Below are 19,184 nucleotides of genomic sequence, written 5' to 3'. Positions count from 1 at the left end.
GCATGGAGATAATTTTATTCCCCTCCCCATTTAGACCACAAACGTCCCATACCAAGGCTTTGACACCTTTGATTACAAGATCCATAAATTGATATCTACGAATGGGATCAAACGTTTACAATGCACACAAAACAGTGTCATATCAGAAGAAACAAAAATGAAATACACCAGATCGGCCCGATTTCTTCTCTGGAGGCTAATTCAAATGTAGCTATTCACAGCAATATATATTCTGTGACAGACCAAGGTCTTAGAATAATAATATAGAGGTCATCACTTCTAAAAATACACAGCTCTCTGTTTTAATCATGAAGGCATATCTATTTATAAGTATGCTTCTTTTCAGTCTCGCCCTTTCTGTTTCACTCTTGAAATTAAAACATTATTCTCTAAATAGCAGAGGAGAACTGATGAGACAAGAGAGTGCAATTTAAACCATGCCAGTTCAAAACAGCCTAATCCAGCCGACACCTTCTTCAGTCCAGTTGTCCTTTCTGCAAGGGTACCACTCAGAGAAACAAACAAGCAGCACAGCTCTTCCCCAGCCTTTGAAAGGTACTGTATGCCCTCCCCTTTAACATTCATTGAGATCTTCCTCTGACAGGTGTTTTACAAGTGTCTGGGGCTACTGTAAACAGCCTTGGCTCTTAAAAGCAATTCTTTCGTACCACTCGGGTTCTTTGCAGGTATTAATTGCACCTCTTTCATTTTGATAGGCCTGATAAATATTTCAAAATGTGTTAAAGAGCTCCCTGTTGCAGGGCTCTGAAGGTGGAATCCATCACCGAGTCAAGAACACTTGCTCGTGGTTTAAACATGTTGCTCGTCATTGAAGGACTGCGAGATTGCTCTCCTTTAGTGGGGGCATACTGCTTGAATTTGCCTCCCTTGTCTACTAGAGTAATAATGAGGCGGGATGGATGTAAGCTGATTAATGCAAACTCTTGAAGTAACCACTGTTACATGTTCTGGAAAGACTGGCTGATTTGGGAACTATGGGTGTGTGGCTTGTAGCTGTTGATGTGGTTCACTGTATGAAGTGAAGTGCCAGTCAAGTGATGGGTAGGAGCACAGCCATGCCTAATCAAGCCTCCCTCCTCACGTACTGAATACAGCTGTGTCTTCCCATACGAATTGAGAATTCACAACTAGTTGCAAAAGACAGGAGCAAAATGAGATTGGACACTCCAATTTAAAGTTTGAATTTACATTTTATTAATATTCATACAGTTCTCCTTTTCCTGACAGATATATCTGTGTAGAAAATGAAACAAAAACACAAAGGAAAATGAATGACAATCCGCTCTTAATTACGATCTTCAGTGTTTAGGATAGCTTTGTAAATGAATGCCTGGTGTAATATGACAAAGAGGAAGGACTTGCTTCACTGTTTTGTTGTTCAAAGCTTTCCTGTTTTTAAGGTGGTGTAAATTTTGTTACCTGAAGTGTGCAAACAGATTTTAACATTGCATCCAACATTTAAATCGGAGTGTCGTCACACCCATCCACTATGAAACAAAGCTCATTATTTAAAATTGAATCTTTATGAACATGCAGGCAATAGATTTCAAGTGCAACTTCACAAGAAAAGTTCATATTGGTGTCTTATAAACTATATAGACATTGCTGTGCAAAAGTCTTAGTTTTAAAAATGTCCAGAGTTGAGAGTCTAGATGGGATTATTATAATCAGCTGCTCTGTTGGCTGATCTCCTCAATTATCTACCTGGCACAACTGAATACACTCAAAACTGTCATGCTCCTAGGCTCATTGCTAAGTCAGTGTCATAATTTTTCAGTTAAGAACATACTGTAGAAGAATCAACAATAAAAAGGTACTTAAAAATCTTGTACAGTGTTTCAATAAGATTGTGCAAGTTAAGGGTCTGTAGCCAGTGCAGGCACAGAGACTGTTAGGAGAATTGTTTTAAAATTACTGTCCATCCATCCATTTTCTGTCAGCTTTATCCAATACAGGGTCCTATGGGTGCTGGAGCCTATCCTGACAATGGGCACAAGACAGGATACACCCTGGATGGGACGCCAGTCAATCACAGCAAACTTCCCGTACCTCTGTTCAACCCTGGTATGAATTCCTAGGGTACTGTTGTCACGGACGTCCAAAGGGACTAACCGTGGGGAGTAGGAGAGCGGAAAAAGACCCATATGCGTAGCGGCGAGACGGGAAAAAGGCCCGGGCTCATTAGTGCAAAGAGTTCAGGAGTGCCGTATAGAAACCTGTGCCCTCAGGGAGCGGACGTGGGGCACCCTGGTGCTAGGCAGGTCTCAGGACATCCGAACGTCAATGCTGAGTGAGGACAGAGTGCAAGACCTGGAAATATATAGCCCAAGGGAAAGAGAGGGACAGGAAGGACAGCAGACCAGAAACTAGGGACAGGACAGAGAAGGAGCGCCCTCTGGCTGCAGAGGGCGTGACACTGTCTGTGTGCAGTTTGTATGTGCTCCTTGTGTTGTCTTGGGTTTCCACGGTGTCCTCTGGTATCTCCCAAAGGTCCAAAGATATAATGGTGGGTTAATTAGCTCTTGGGAAAACTGACCCGGGTTTTTGTGTCTGTGTGAGCCCTGTGATGGACTGGTATCCTGTCCAGGGTGTATCCTGCCTTTTGCCCATTGCTTGCTGGGATAGACTCCAGCTCCCCTGCTACCCTGGACTGGACAATGGATAGATGGGTGTGTGAAATGGTCAGTAGTGAGAGGAGTAAGGAAGATCTGCATTGACTCTCTGGAACTCTGTACTTGTTTCTTTTGAAAAGATTTACAACCTGTTCTCTGTATTTAACAGTCATCTGCTGTGGGATCTGCTTCAAGGATGTAATATGTCCCCATTTATCATAAACGCTGTAGTTTTTGTAAACTGTATGTTTTGCTTTTTAATGAAAAAAAGTGATATTTTCAATGTTTAAAAACGCACGGTAGTGCAATGATTGCAGATTTACAGATTTTCATTTAATAAAGGATTTTTATCTGAAGAAGCTCTGAGTCTGTAAGATTTCTGTCTTTCCAGTCTAGTCACAACTCTGTGTTGCTGAATTTCAAAAAAATTACTGAGCAATGTTTTTTCAGGTAACAGGGGACATACAGTATGAACATATCTTGGCAGTTTTGAAATTACTCAACTGACGAACGTGTTAGTACAGCCTGTGTCATAAACCAAGAGTTTCTTCCGGGTTAATTTTCCTTAATTTGAAAATTGTTAGTTTAATTATTTGGAGATGGCAGAGATCATTTCTTCATGTTTTAAAAAGAGGCTAATCAGCTGTTACATATTCTACATAAGTGATTGCAGAAGAAATAAAATGCAATTATTATGAACTTTACACAGCCATATACAAAAGAAAACAAATACATTTTGCTATTATTATATTTATAGAAATATACTCACCAAAAAATTAAATCATTGCCAAAATGCGATAGTTACAACACACACTTCAGTTCCGATAGTTTTGTTGCAAGAGCTATTTACTGTAATGTTGCAAACTATATCTGTTATATTGTGGGATAGTATGGTAGCCAAGAAGAAGAGAAAAAATATATACTCCTGGCCAACAAGACATGGCCTTGTTCACCCTGCACAATGAAAGTTAGGTTTTACAGTTTTTCTTAAACTGCTTACTTTGGACATGCAGAAAATGTGAATGTAAAGGCATTCTAATTACCTCTACAGTCATATGTTATCGACATAATAAAGATCAAAAGATGTAAGTTTAACCTCTGTGAAAAAAATCTAACCCAGAGACGTAATTCCCAAAATCAAACTACTCTATTGCAATACAGACTGTCTTCATATGTCTGTGGCATTTTATTGTTTGACACAATTTTTCTATTTGATAAAAAAGAAGACTCTCTTGTTTGCGGATTTCCAGATAGAGTAAAAGATGTGAAAAAAGCACTGCTCACAAAAATTTCATTTCCTGTGGTATATGGAGCAAATAATATCAGTAAGAAAAACCTGGCAGGGAGATACGAGCTTTCCGCCTTTACATTGATAACCATTTGTTCATTTCCTGACAACAAAAAATATAAATCTCTTCAGAAATTAAATAGGTTGGAGCAGTTTTTGGTGTTCTGTGGTAGACTGGCTCTATTTCATTTGAAATGTGCTCCTAGAATAATAATCAGTGCATCAGTTATTATACTTGTATCAGCTCAGTGCAGCAAGAATCCAATACAGTGTGTATAGCTGAATTCTTCTACTTTTGTGTCACTTTATTTTCTCTGTGGGACAGATTTGCATTTTAATGGAAGTAGTTTATAGACTTCTCTGTTGCATTCGCAGCGCCACAAGTGGCATCATTAAGTGAGCTAAGCCGGATTAATGCTGATGGTAAAGTCAGATAATACAATAACAGAGCCCTTCATTTCCATCTGGATTAGGTGGAGGGAGCAGGCCTGTCTGTGGCAGGGTGATAATTTGTAAGCACGATATGTTGTACTTGAGAGGATAAGATTAAATTTAGTGGGCTTAACTGTCATTCCTGTAAGTCAATTACTTCATCTTTTCAGGTTTTGAATTTCTTTATGAATAAAATAAATGGAATATCGAGCTGGTCCAAAGCTTACGCACATATATACTGTTCCACTGTATGTATTTACACACACACATACTGAAAGAACATCCTTCCCAAGGCAGCTAGACCGTTTTACACACGCTGGGGAAGAAAGAGAATCAGATTCTGTTTTCTAAGCAGAACATGAGCTTTCTTAATGATCACTTCACACTCTCTCAGTATTGACCTGCAGAGAAAGGAACACCTGTAAAGGTGTGACGGAGGAGGGCTCTCAGGTGAAGAGCACGAGGATCTACAGGACGGAGGTTGCTTGCTGTGTGCGGCCAAGATTGACCAAAAGGTGATGCACGCTTGGAAGAACACTGTCAGGGAAGGACTGAGTCAAACCCAGCCAGTTTAATTGGCTCACCATGCAACAGCGACCCCTGCTGGCTGGTGAGGTGCCCACGGACTTCCTTTGCTGTCGGAGAGAGCTGCATCCATCCTCTGCCCAGCACCCAAGCTCTATTTGTTCCGAGGTTCATGCAGAGAAAAAGCAAGCCGATGGTCTGATCTCTGCACTTTTCATGGAGTGTCGTCTTCACCCATCCAGTACATGTGATCCACATCATTGAGCATCTGGGGAATCACAAATTGTAGAGTAAATAATCCAGAAAAGATTATTTGTAAAACAAAATGTATTATTCTTAGAGACTGCTTTTATTTTATTGTAACGCTGAACTATACACAAAAAACAAATCAAGATTTGAACATCTTCCATGCTCGGTTTGCTAGCATCATATACTGTAGATCAAAGGATGTTATCGTGGCTTGATGCTAATAGCTCACTGGCTGAACATAAGAACGTCACAGGCCCACCTTAGTCCATTTGGCAATGAGCTAATTGATCCCAGGATCTCATCCTGTCATTTCTTGGAAAAGGCCAGTGTATTGGCTGGGTTGTATAGTCCACAACCCTTTGGGCAAAGAAGTGCCTCTTGTTCTGGGATTTCACATAGTTTCTACCTCTGTTCACTGTTCATTCTGAAGACTCCCATCCAGCCAATTCCTGAAGGATCCCAGAGTACCTGCTTTAACAATGTGGTTCAGTAACTTGTTCCCAACCCTCACAACTCTTTCTGTAAAGAAGCATCTTCATATCTACATATCCTCCATTTGTGTTCAAGGGTCATTGTTTCATTCTGTGTGCAGTTAAACCTCTGGGTAGACTAAGCCAATACTATCCAATCTAAGTGTCCTTAAAGTCTAAAAGCTAAAGTTCCTTCAATGTGATTTTGTTACTTTGAAGCTATTTTTGTGATACAATGTTCCTACAGTAACTTCATCTTTCAATTTATTGGCCTTTTTATTGCTTTCCCATGTTGTCCAGACTAGGATTTTGACCAGCCCCTTTAAGAAATCGGTACAAAGATCAGTTCCTTCCATCTTAAATTTAAAATGTACATTTTTAAGCCCAGAACAGAGCCGTCTTTCAGCTCCTTTTCATCTTCTACAGTGTTCATCACACCTTTATTTTTAATTATCCCAGGTACTTAATGCTTACCCCATACTAGATTCTACAGTATGATTTAAATCAGAAAGAGCAGTGAGCCAAAAATACACCCCTGCTGTACTCCACTAACTTCTTCATCTTAGAGAGAGCACTCCACTCTTATTGTTATTTGCTGTGTATTGACTTTTATTTATTAAGATCAAACTACCTTCTATATTCATAATGACAATCTCCAATCGTATAATGTTATAGTCCTTTACTTTTAATTTTTCTGTGCTCTCCATCAGTAAGAACAAGTAATTTGCAGTTCCCTATACAAAGCTACATACAGTACTATGCCTGTATACCTCACTTTAATCCTCTTTTGTACTGATGGGTAATGTTTTCATTTTAATTTCACAGAGACCCTCTCCTGTTTTGAGTGTCCGTTGGAAGACCTTAGCTCAGTGTGAGATTAGAGCTAATAAATCACTCACTATTGATATTATATCACATATCATTATTGAATAATGCTAATTTTTACTGTTTGATTTTGTCTGAAAATGCTTTTTACACATATGATTGCTTTTCCCTTTATTTATTTTTAGCTGTTTGACAGTAGAAACGTTGCACAGGACATACCAGCAAATACATCTATTTTCACCTACTGTGATGTGTTATCTGCATATTTTACTGTAGTAGGTTTTTCTGAAAATCTGGATGGCAGAAAAGTAGAAAAACATACATTTTTAAGCAAATTTAATACATTTCTTAATCCATCCAGCAATGTTCTAAATCATAATTATAATCTTTATTTTATATATGGCAGCACCTATAAGAGCAATTATGTCAAAGCATTTGCAATATATAAAACTATATGATATACTGGAGATAAGATATGTAACAGCAGATATAATAACATATTTCTTGTTGTGTATCATATATTGAAAGCCATTAAAAATACAACAAATAAGTATTGACGCCAGTTGTATTTGTTGTGTTATTAGTGCCTCTCTACACATACAGAGATTTGAGTTTTCTGAAAAGCACTCATAAAATTGTATTTTTATTTGATCTTTAAATAAAGACTTACAGTTCCAAGAAAAATAGCAGTGCTTTCTTCCTGGTGCAAAATTGTTTTCACCACATGCATGAAGCGCGGGGCTTAAATAGTATGAGCTTTAGTCAAATTTAGCTAAGGAATAAGAAAGAAATAAAAATCAATATAACAATGTTCTCCTCAATGTGTGATTAATGACCTCCTTGACCACAATGAATCAGAGTCTAAAAGTTGTTATACATATTTTTCTATCTTGAACAGATTCATTTAAGAGCCTTAGCCATTTCCCATTATGTTGATATGGGTATGATTTCTAACTCTTTTCTAATTGTATGTAGTTTAAAAGCCATTTTCTGTTAGAGTGCACAAATCCATTACATTTACAACAAAGCAGCATTAATGTAGTGGGATTAATGTGCAAACAAACCCACATGACCAGTAATGCAAAGTTTGATAAATCATCTAATTTTTTAAACATTTTTGGTTATTACTATTATTTTTACTACTGATCAAACAAGGAAGAATTAATCAGAACTATTATTTCATTTCATTTAAGTTCATGGTCATCATTTTAGAAACCCCCCATCTCTTCTTACTGTAGAATGAATAAAACTACATCCTTCGCAATGATCTCAAGTTAACAGTACACGTTACAATGAAGTGCCATCTGGAGTCAGTCCAGATACATCGAGACCTAAGTCCTCTGTGCAATTTCCACGCCTTCCTGGTCTTTTCAGTTAGTCTCATTAAGCCTTATCTTTCTGCTGTGCTTGTCTAATATATTTTTTAATTATGTTGCTACTCACCTTAAGGAGATTGACTGAGGCTTTCCATTTGAAGAGTTGTGACCCTCATGATGATCAGCAGCTTGCCTTCTATTGACTATCCTGACTTTCCAATATTCTACATATCGCCTTTCTATCTAACCCTTTTAGTTTAGATACACTGCCTGCCATGGTTGTGATAAGGGCATCTTATGGGAGCTTCTTATTCCTCACACATCTGGGTTTCCTTTTATTTTACTGGATTTCTTGTATCTTTGTCACTGATTTTCATTTCTTTTGCCTTCAAATTATTCTCACCCACTCCCATCTTTAAACAAAAGGCATATTATTGATGACTGTGAATTCATTCAAGGTTTTCTGAACATACTTCATAATTCAGATGGCACACTGAAAAGTTCAGGATTCAGGTGTGGCTTTGCAGTAATTTCAGAAGATAAATCAGCTGCCCTTCTGGGCTTCAGACACATTTAGCAAGGCCAGGTCAAGCGTCTCTCTTTTGCCTTTCAGAGCAGACAGGGATCACCATGCTCAGATTAGAAGGTGACTCAGTTTCTCTGTTTGCTCTTTCAGTCTGAGCAGAGCTTTGACCACTCTGGTGTCAAAGGTCAATCTCATTTCCGTTACCAGCACATCCAAAGGAGGACTGGAGACATGTTATTAGGTCACATCTTTAAAAATGCTTTATTACATCTGTGATGAGGGAAAAGCATATTAGAAGATATTAGCAAATGACATTATTGCATAAAATGGTATCTTTATACTGTATATTCTAGAATAATTCTGCTTACTCCCAGAATATAAACAAAATATTTATCGTTCACATGCTTTAATACTGGAAACTGCAATAATTCTGAGTACTGTGAACATAACAACCAGGTATGTAAAGTGACATGAATATGGACTTTTTAATCCTAAAACTCTGTACAACAACCTTTACTTGTACCTAAACTGTTATCTTTGAACCTCATCCTTATCTCTTTTAAGCCTTTTTAGCTGTTTAAAATGGGGGTGGATAGGAATTTTTTAGTGCTTCCACGGACACTTTTGATGTATACAGTGCCTTGCAAAGATATTCAGTCCCTTGCACAGTTTTCACATTGTATTACTATGATGCTTGTTGTCATGACACTTTGAAACACTGACATATATTGCTGACATACACAGACTATATTCAAAGCATTAAACAAAAAGAAAGAATTAGACAGATTTCAATAAGAATATGAAAGTGAATGTCCTTGAGTGGCTAGGATCAAGTCCTGGATTGAATCCTATGCAGAAGAAAGAGTTGGAAACTGCTGTCCATAAGCCATCCCCAAGCAACTGGAGAGATCACAAGCAAACCCGTCAAGATGCATAAGGAAAAAGTGCACCAAGCCAGTACGCAAACTTGGTAGAAGTTTATCTAAAAAGACCTGCTGCTGCTACGATTGCTGTCAAGTCACAAATCTGAATACTTACACAATTCATTTGTTTGCTGACATTTTCCTTTTCAGTGAAATCCTTCAGTTTGAGGATTTAGGTTTTGCATCAGATATGAAGTTAAAGAAAACACATACTGTACATCATTTTCTAATTTCACCAAATGAACAACCATTGGAAGGGTCTGAATATTTTTGCAAGACAGAGTAACAGTTACTGTCTTTAACAGCATATTTACAAATAGGTGAACCTGAGAACTGTTGTTCTTTGTGTTGACTTTGCGATTGGAAGCACCAAAGCACACACTCCAGGTGTGGTCACTGACAGTTGTGTTCTGCCCTTAATCAAGCTGAAACACAACCTGACCTTTTACTTTGCACGTCAGGGGCTCCCATTTACTGTAGGAGATTATTATTCTGCCTGATTGTAAGGATTGCTTACTCCTTCCAATATTCTAGTCGCCGAGGTGATGTGAAAGTTTCCTGCACAGTCATTTCTCTTGAGCGATAAAAAAAATGCATTATGAAAGACCCAATTAAAAAAATTAAACATCAAAACAAGGCTTCTGGGGGAAAATAACTGGCTATCAATATACAATGCAGGCTTTCTCAAGTTCTTTCAAATACTACTACTCACTTACATAGTCAATTAGTGCAAAACAGAAATTAATACACAACATTAAACAGCTCATATAATTTATTTTGATGCCTCATGCCAGTGGAAATTAAAGAGCCCTTTAAGCTTCCTCAAAGGCCCTTTTTAATTCATGAAAAAAAAATATATATTCAGAGAAAAAAAAAGATCAAACCCAGATTTTGTTTTCCTTATGGGTACAATTAACAATTAACAAAGTCACAGAGTGAAACGCACTTGGTTTTCTACAAATTTAGAACGGAATTAATTTCAATGTGTTTTATGTCTGATTAATGTCTTGAAAAACCCAACCTGAAAATAAGCTTAAATAATTCTCTTTCCTATTTCTGTTCATCTTTATCAGATTACCTGATAGAACCTGGTTTATTTTTAAGAAGAAGCTTAATAAGATCCTTGGATCTAACCAGGTTAGATGGGTCTAATGGCCTCCTCATATTTTGTAAATGTTCTTTTTTTTTACAAGAGTATTATTGCTCCACTTTCATGAAAACCAGTCTTCAGGAGCTTCTTAATATTTTTTATTTGAATATGTAGCACATAAACATGCATAAACTTTGACAACGATCCCTAAATTCCAAGTGAAAGGCAAGAATAATAATGTGTCACTTACACTTTTCCTTTGGTCTGTCATCCTTTCAAAAAGGAAGTCGTGGTTCTTAAGGGTTAAATGTCCGTAAATTGTGTTGACTTGAGCAGCAGGGGGTGGGATGGCTGAGATAACCCAGGGTTTTAACCTGAACATAAGCATATCACTAACCTTGTGTAATGACTTGGTATCCATGACACAGCCTGCCCTATGCAGACAATATGGTCTTTTAATGAATCTAATCTCCACCATCACAGCATCTTCAAGGCAGAAAATTAATGAGAAGAAGTTAAATGACCCCCTTTCATGTGTACAAAATTGGTTTTTCTAAGGATTAAGAGATTAGCTCAGTGTTAAATCCTTAAAGTGCTTCAAATACCTTAATATTCATTACACAAAACACAGAGGGGAGGCTGCTAATAATCCTAACCTTTTAATCATTTCACTTGGAGCCCCATAATCTTACAACCTGGAGATCGCTGTATGTGCTTCTTTTAGTTAATTATGTAAGAAGTTAAGAAATAATTCCTAAAAAGTTCATTTGAATTGACTTCCCAGCCGTCCTTCTTGAAAAGTGAACAGCAAACATTGTTTAATGCAAAACAAATCCTGTGACCAAACACAGACTGACCGCTAAAAAAGGGTTAAAATAAGTGCTGAACAGGAGATGCAAGTACAAATCAATACTAATGCCTGTGTCTCTCAAACATATGGGGACAGCCTTCTGTAGTTTGTTTGGCTGAATGTCCTTTAAAAGTTTCTAGTGCAGGGAAATTAATTGAAGGTGATTGAGCAACATGCTCCCTGTGCCCTTTTTTTACCCAGCAGGTGGTAACTCGTTGCCTGACAGCAGGAGAAATGCTTACATCTTAAGAACTGTGTCAGTGTGTGTGAGAGTTCGCCTAATAAGTGCTCAAGAATTGACTGGTGTTTTCAGCTGTACTTGGGCCCTGCTTACCCATTTCCACGGCAGTGTATGGAGCTGACATTTCATCAAAACTAAATATTTAGCAGAGTTTTAAAGGTCAGTGCATGAAGGCAGGCAAGCAAATACAAAAAATATTTAAAATAAGGCAACTTCTGAAGGTGGAGGACTACTGAGCAGCTTTGATTTTTAAAATTGAATACCATTTACAATTATTTTAATCCCAGCCTGAATATTTCCAAGGGCGCATGTTTTTGTATTTTTAATTCAGATGAAGCACAATACTGAAGGTAACGCAGAGGGGCTTTATAAAGCGTCATCTCTGTTAGTTTATTTATAAATCCATTTTTATTTTCATTATATATTGAGAGGCACTACAAATGTGACAAATTAGTATTGAAACCTACATTTACTCATGTTTCACCTAACATTTGCATATTTTTAACTGAATGTTGAAACATGTCTCACTGTATATATTATATAATTATTTACAAATTTTCCTTGTAGAGAAGTCATTGTTTTTTCATTTTTCAAAACATTTATTTTTTTGTATGTGTATTTCTCTTTATAGCCAGTTCCAAAAACCATGACATTATTCTCTTGCTACAGGCTTGTGCTCTGTAGTGGTGGACACTGTTGGCAGCCCTTCTACTGAACTCCCATAGTGCTTAGGGCTCAGTGTTCTGCTTTGTATCTTTTTTTTTTTTAAAAAGATAATTAGTGGAACAAGTGAATTCCAATAAAAGTTCCTTTAAGCTAAGTACTGCGTTTTTAGGTACATGCTGGTTATTCATTGACTGAGATCACAAAATAAAAATGCTCAGGCTACGTAACTGTCAGAAGAGCAAATGGGAAAACAGAAATGGCTTTCTGTGCGCTCACAAACAAGAGGCTGACAAGAGGCCGATAAGCCCCTCCTTCTCAGAGGAAGGCAGAATGGGAGGGATGATCTCGACCTGCCGGGTTCCAGTGCTGCCACTCTGCCGAGACCCCCAGTGCTGCCACATCGGCCTCCGGGAGAGAGGGCAGCCCTAGAGAGCAGCACACCTAGACTCCACCCACCTGCACTAAGTTTGGGATGGTAGCTTAGCAACACCCCTTGCCCAGGACCGCCGGAGAGCGGTGCTCGCTCCTAATGACTCCCCTACCCTTCGGGTCGGGGACACGTAACATCAAACAGATTTTACGCCAAACTGAAATGATCAGAGCTACGTGAAGGCTGGACAAAAAGCCGGCTTTGATAACAGAAACTCGTGTGTTTCGCTGTGACCCCAGTTTCACATAGTCTGGCCTGTCACAGCGCAAAGCAAGCAGACTCGAAGAGTTTAAAAAAGGGAATGGGAGTGCATTCTTTGAAAACCATCTGTGAGAACGGACAGGCCTGGTCTTCAGTATAAGTTGCATCTCATCTGCACAGTTGACCCGATGGTACAGAACCATAAAAACACCACCGTCTGATGCCTGTCTTTACTGAAACAATTTTGCTACAGAAAGAAAATCAGAGATGTGTGGATTAAAATTCCGTTTATTACTCATATTGCACAGCAGATTCCTTTCAGACTGAAATAAACTGAGCAATGTATGTATAGTAAATGACAGCAGTTTTTGATCACCACTAGTGAGAGTGAAAGAGAGGCCTTCTCCACCAGGGCCCAAGGCAGGCCCGGTTACTATGGCAACACAATATGCTCCTGGCACTTGCCAGTATGCAGTGTGTGGTACTGTGAGGAGGCAGGACCTTCCCTTCAAACCTGAAACCTTAGATCAGTGCTTATCCACTCTTGTGGTGACACTATATTCAACAGACAGCTATGACACCACATTTTATCAGGAGTCAGAAGAACCCAGACTAGAAGCTAGAAATATCTTATTTGTATCGGTCACCTACTGTAAACCTAAAACTACAGCATGGTGGAATCTAAACAATGGCAAGAGAACGATTTATGGGTATTTATCTTGTTCTTTTTTCCAAGAACTGCATAAATGGAATAGATATTATAAATGGGGGACGAAAAATAACATAATCTACTGGATATTAACAGAATAATCTAACATGTTTCATTTTTTATTTTTGAGGTCTTTTTTATTATGAAGGTAAATGTTGCAAAATGCTGAAAAATGACAATTGTCAATTTATATAGGAAATATATAAATACAGAGGCTTGTTGTCAAAAATCTTGCTGCCAAAAATCAATTTGGCCTCCAAAATATAAATAAGTGTTTACAGTGCTGTGAAAGATTATGTTCCAACTACAATTATTCAGATTTTTAACATATACAGTATGAACTTCACCTCTAGTTGGAAATTGTGAAGGTAATGGCTGCAGTTAGATGCTCTGTTAAATTCAAAATACAGTACCTGAATGATTTGTTTATACCAAATGGTGGTTATTTTTTTGTACCGATAGATGGATCTCATCATAAAAATATTTTCAAAAATGCATAACACAACTGTAACGAGAGCAGCTGTCTTTCTGTGCCTTCAAGAATGATAAAGGTTACGTAATACTCTTCTTTCTTTCCTATAAAAGTAACATGCCACTTGGAAAAGGTCACACTTAGTGCTCATGCTCTCTTGCAGCTATAACTCTCCAAAGATCCAGCAGTTTAATGAACCTCTGTCTTTCTCACTCTTGTTTCAACTAACTTAGGGTTCATTAATTCAATAATGAGTCACATTAAAAAGACTCAGATCAATGGCATTTATATTCAAAGGAGGTACTCACTACATGGACTCTGTGAAGGTGTTTGGATACCACAAGAATAAATTATTAACTTAAAGTTTATGCTGAGCTGTCAATCTTTTCCTGGCTGTATTGATGTGGTAAACAGGAGACCAGAGACCCAAGCCTTACAGAGCTCCCTCGTTAATAATGAACTATCTATTGACCAATCAACACCCTTTACCTACAGAAAAGGCAGGTGCAATTTAACACAAGGGGAATCAGGACAGATTTGATAAATCACATGTGAAGTTTCCATTCCCTGAGGAAACAGCATCCATATAATCAACTTAAAAGAGATGTAAATACATGAAGTTAGAATGTATATTACCTATTTCAGTAGGTTTCATTGTAACAAGCTTTGTTACTTCACTCTGCATCTTATGCTATGTAATTTAGTTACAGTTGAGTATTAAATTGTGATACCTTATTTTACAAATCAGGATTATTTGATGTATATCGCCTTGTATACTGGCACCTGCTAAGTAACCAAACAAACTTGTATTTAACTTTTTTCAGAAGGATTAAAAATGCATAAAAATTGGTGCTCAGTTTTTCAGTTTATCCTACTGACTTTCAGTATTACAGTACATGAAATATAAGGCTTTTCTATAGAGCAGAATGTTTAGGATATTATGTTTAAATGGTACACCTTAAAGCCTCAATAAAAAGTATCTGGTTACGTATTAATATCGGAACCAGTGTTGCCCAGGTCTGTTCCTCAAGGGCTGCTGTCCGGTAGGTTTCACAGATCCATTTAAATCTCTAGCTTCTGAAGAGCACAAAAAGGATTCAGCTTTATTTGATTTCAGCTGCAGCTTATTCAATTAAACAAGTCATGAGTTTAATTAGGTAACTAGGGGCGCAGGTAAAATGAAAACCAGAAACCCTTTGACCTTCCGCTACTGGTTCTTGCTCTTGGTGCCCAGGGCCTTCTGGTTTGTGTTCCAAATGAGTGCTTAAAGGCATTAAGACTGCTGGGTCTTTAATTGAACTATTTGACTTTTAATATCACTTTAATATCACTTTCAGCTTTTTAGCAGTGAGCTCAGAAAGGAGAACCAACTTCTTCTCCTTTCTGAGCTCACTCTTCTGCGAGTCCTCTTCTGCGAGTCCAGTGTAATTTAAATAGTGTCTCAATCTGCCACCGAGAATGCCTGTAACGTGAGTTTTTGACACTCTTGTCATTCCCATCTGTGTATGTATATATGCTATTGACTGATAATCAATTAGTTGTGCAGAAAGCTGTGGGAATTAAAGCAGCAGTTTTACACAGAGGTGAAAGAGAATTCTATTGGAGGCATATCATGGAAATAATACAGATCAACTAGATCACTGCTGAGACCATAAAGAGTCCAATATCAGTCGGCTCAATTAAAGGCTCAATAAGCTTCATTAATTAAGATGACTTAATTGGTAAGAACATGATCTGGCTTATTATTATGTATTTTCCTTTGTGTTCGGCAAGCAAGACCATCTAAGAGACAACTGCGGGGATTGTGACTCAAGGTAGCAAGCAGCTGTCAAAATCAGATGAAGAAAAATTCAGGTGCCGCCGCCCAGACAGTCCATAGAAGCACTGCAAATATCATAAAAGACCAGAGAGGGCACAAACAAAGCATTTCACTATTTTAGTATGTAGTATATAGACAGGCATATGGCCAGAACACCCCACGCTGGACTGTAAATAATTTCAGTAATGTCTAGGAAATGACAGGATGAGTTCAGATTTATCTGCGGCTCCTCTGAGCTGCCAAGTGTGGTGGGTTTATGGCTAGACTGAGACCATTAGAGTTCTGGAGATCTCTGAATCCCCATTTCAGGTCACACTGGTCTGGGCCAGATTTGGACCTATTACTCAGGGGAGTGGCTGACCTTAGGTTTTTATGACCTACAATTGACACTATAACCCACTATACATTAAATTCTTAGAAACAAACAAAGCTGCCTTTGTTGCTAATTGTTACAATACAGAGTTTTCTGTGTAACTTTGTATTATGAAACCCTGTTGAGTTCAGTATTTCAACATACTCTGCAAAAGGCTTGTCCTAAAATGTTTGTTAGACCTCCATGGCTGAGGCATTAACGAGGTTAAGAGGATGTAAGTATTAAAACTGTAAATCTTATGAAACTGACAATGCCATATGCCTTTGGAACATAAACATGTTTTTTACAATGCATAATTAAAATAATTGTTTTCAGATTTGCATGGAATCTAACAATCTAATAAACGTCTTCTTTTTGTTTTTGCCTAACCTGTGCAATTAGTAACAGGAACTGCACAGGAGGATCACAGCAATGAATCTTGACACCACAACAGCAGACAGGATAAGCACCACTTTCATGACGCATAAACTAAATACGAAATATTTCAAATGCATATTGAATCAGTTCTTCAGTAAATTAATAATTTTCATTTTCAAAAGTGATGGCAGTTCAACTGTATAGTAATTGAATTTATTATTGTTGCATTAAAACCTCCTGTATCTAAATTTAAGAGCATTTTCTTTCCACCTTCTTCTGTAAAGAAATACTTGTATATACACTGATGCTGATCATGCTGCTCCTGGCAAATTCAGAGGTTCTCAGAAAGTTTAAACATTGTTTTCTCCTCAATGTTTGCGGCATCTGCTGATTTAATAAACCGGAGATTTTCTTTCTGTGGGGATCTGGGGAGCAAACACGCAAGACTGCAGTTTGGAGACACAGGCAGCCTCCGAGTGTGACAGCCTCATTGTTCTTCACAAACAAAGTCTTCACTTTGATGTGGAACTTTGGGCCTGGAAAAGGAATCAGGAACTTTAAAATGTGTGTGATCAGTTTCAGCATCTTTGCATTCCTTTATGAGTGGTCCAGAGTCTCTCTGAGCTGCCAGCAACCCTAAATCATAGTAAATGTTCTTTTTTTTCCCCGCTGTGAAATATGTATTGTGTTAGACATCACTGAACTGCAAGCGCCTTTTTAGAATTTAGGTTTCACTTTAAGAAAATTGAGAACATGGACCTGATTCCTGCCTTACAGATTGATACTGTAGACTTGATAGCTTGAGAGAATAACAGAGTAATTTGATGAAACTGCAGGTGGGACTCGGGTGGGCTTGTCATTACGGATTTTAAAAATGACTCTGGGAGGGGAAGCAGGGCTACGTTTTGGTACTAATGACATAAAACAACTAATAAGAGTCTACCCTTTGGAATTCAACCAAAACGCACAATACTAATTTTATAACTAATTTTATAAGACATCGATTCATTTCCATTGGTGTCTTCATTACTGTGTTGTACTGCCTTACACAACTCTATATTACACGGCACAATATGACTGAGATGTATGTTCTTCACCATAGTGTAATTTCAAACAACTGCTGTATGAATTGTTATTCAGCATTTAAACAGAAGTTATTCCTGAAGACAATTTCCTCTGTGATTTCCTAATATACACACATTTAGATACTGTATAGATGTGTCACATTCACTATTTAATTTCAGAAGTCTGAGGTTTTGAATTCACTGTCATGTAACTATGTCTAATATAAGTACCTCAAACAGGAAACAATTCAGCTGATGTTTTGGGTCAATCCTATTAAGACCCCCTTAAGAGTAAAGCCTGGATACCATCTCATCACTGTCCTGTTGCTGTGACTACCACGAACATGTAAAAAAGAATGAAACTGATTGGCAGTTCTCTGTCTCTATTGCATCAAGCACAAAAGAGGACAAAATGAAGAGGAAGTTAGCCTTTATTTTAATCTGGGCACTTCTTAACCTTTCCCTGCTTAAAAAGCTAAAAGTAAAGTGTGTTGAAAACACATAGAACTTGTATCTCACCCAACGGAACTACATTCATTGGCAATTCAGCCACTTCAGTTACGTGAATTGAAATGGCTAAACCCTAGTTTGCAATAACCTACTCTATCGCATTCATCTAGTTTGCTTTACCTTGTTCAATTGAAACTTGTGTAAGAAGAAATGGAACCATGTGAAGATCTGGAGTGAAATGCAGTCTGACATTATTTTGTCAGAACCGTGTTTGAAAGGAGCCCTGAGCCCTTCAAGGCGAAATTCCACAATGGGCTGAAGTTCGCATTGTGGATCGCTAATCTGCGATCACAATGAGTGTCCTAAAATGACAACTACACGTCAGCTTTGTTAAGGAGCCGTAAAGGACTGATGATTTAATACATGCATTATTAGAAACGGACATTTTGCCGACAGGAAACCACATATTGGAGCAAACGGGTTTTCTACACTACAGTACGAAGCAAATTTAAAACGTACTGTACTGCGAACTTTAAAAAAAACACTTCACCCATTTCCCCAAGTCATCAAGGCTGAACTATTATTCGTCTCAGTAACAATTGATGTTATTCAAAAAAGACCCAAAGGTAATGTGAGACGAGTAACACTTACCTTAACGCCCCCGGTGTGTGAATAAAAGATGTGTTTCTTCAGCTCTGACCGCTACGTCACTCGGCTTCATTACGACATATTCATTCATACTAATTTTTTAAACACTTTAAAATTTTTGATACATAAAGTGCTCCAAATACTGCACTAAATTAATGTATATAACGGCGGCGCTATATATGGAATATCATATCTCCGTTTCTTTTCACAGATAATTTGCATTTAAATCTGCTCAGACTGAATGCAAACTTTTACTAAAGGCAAGGACACGAAACTGCTGCGCGTAGGGCGAGCAAAACGCTAACCATGTGACAGGCTCGGAAATAATGACACACTAACGCCTTCCATTGTAAACAAATGAACAGAAGAGAATTGATTTGGGGTTTTTTTTTTATTCGTTTACAAAACATTCTCCGTTGCGACGTCGACTCACTGTGTGCGATGTCTGATCTAAATGTAACACTTCTATTATTTGTAAAAGAAAATGCATTCATATCAAAAACTTCTCCTGTGGTTATTTCAACATAGGGTGGCAATAAATTGATACATCATAGCAATTTTCCCCTTCCTTGTTAAGAAAAGAGGTATACTTTTGGTGATTTCCGAGTTTACATAGTATGTCATTGC

The 19,184-nt window shown here is 37.9% G+C and overlaps 1 long non-coding RNA gene across 1 annotated transcript; it reads right to left on the bottom strand.

Moving 5' to 3' along the window:
- Window positions 1–1,191: 1,191 nt before the first annotated feature.
- Window positions 1,192–18,824, bottom strand: LOC138242016 (uncharacterized). The gene is made up of 2 exons (XR_011191293.1): window positions 18,561–18,824; window positions 1,192–5,146 (listed from the first exon to the last, which is right to left on the bottom strand). It is a non-coding gene; the product is annotated as an uncharacterized lncRNA (long non-coding RNA).
- Window positions 18,825–19,184: the final 360 nt, after the last annotated feature.

Source organism: Lepisosteus oculatus, chromosome 12, assembly GCF_040954835.1.
Source record: "Lepisosteus oculatus isolate fLepOcu1 chromosome 12, fLepOcu1.hap2, whole genome shotgun sequence".
In the NCBI taxonomy this organism is placed as follows: Eukaryota; Metazoa; Chordata; class Actinopteri; order Semionotiformes; family Lepisosteidae; genus Lepisosteus; species Lepisosteus oculatus.
Note: the sequence above shows the minus strand (reverse complement) of the source record. Positions and strands in the feature narration are given on the sequence as shown.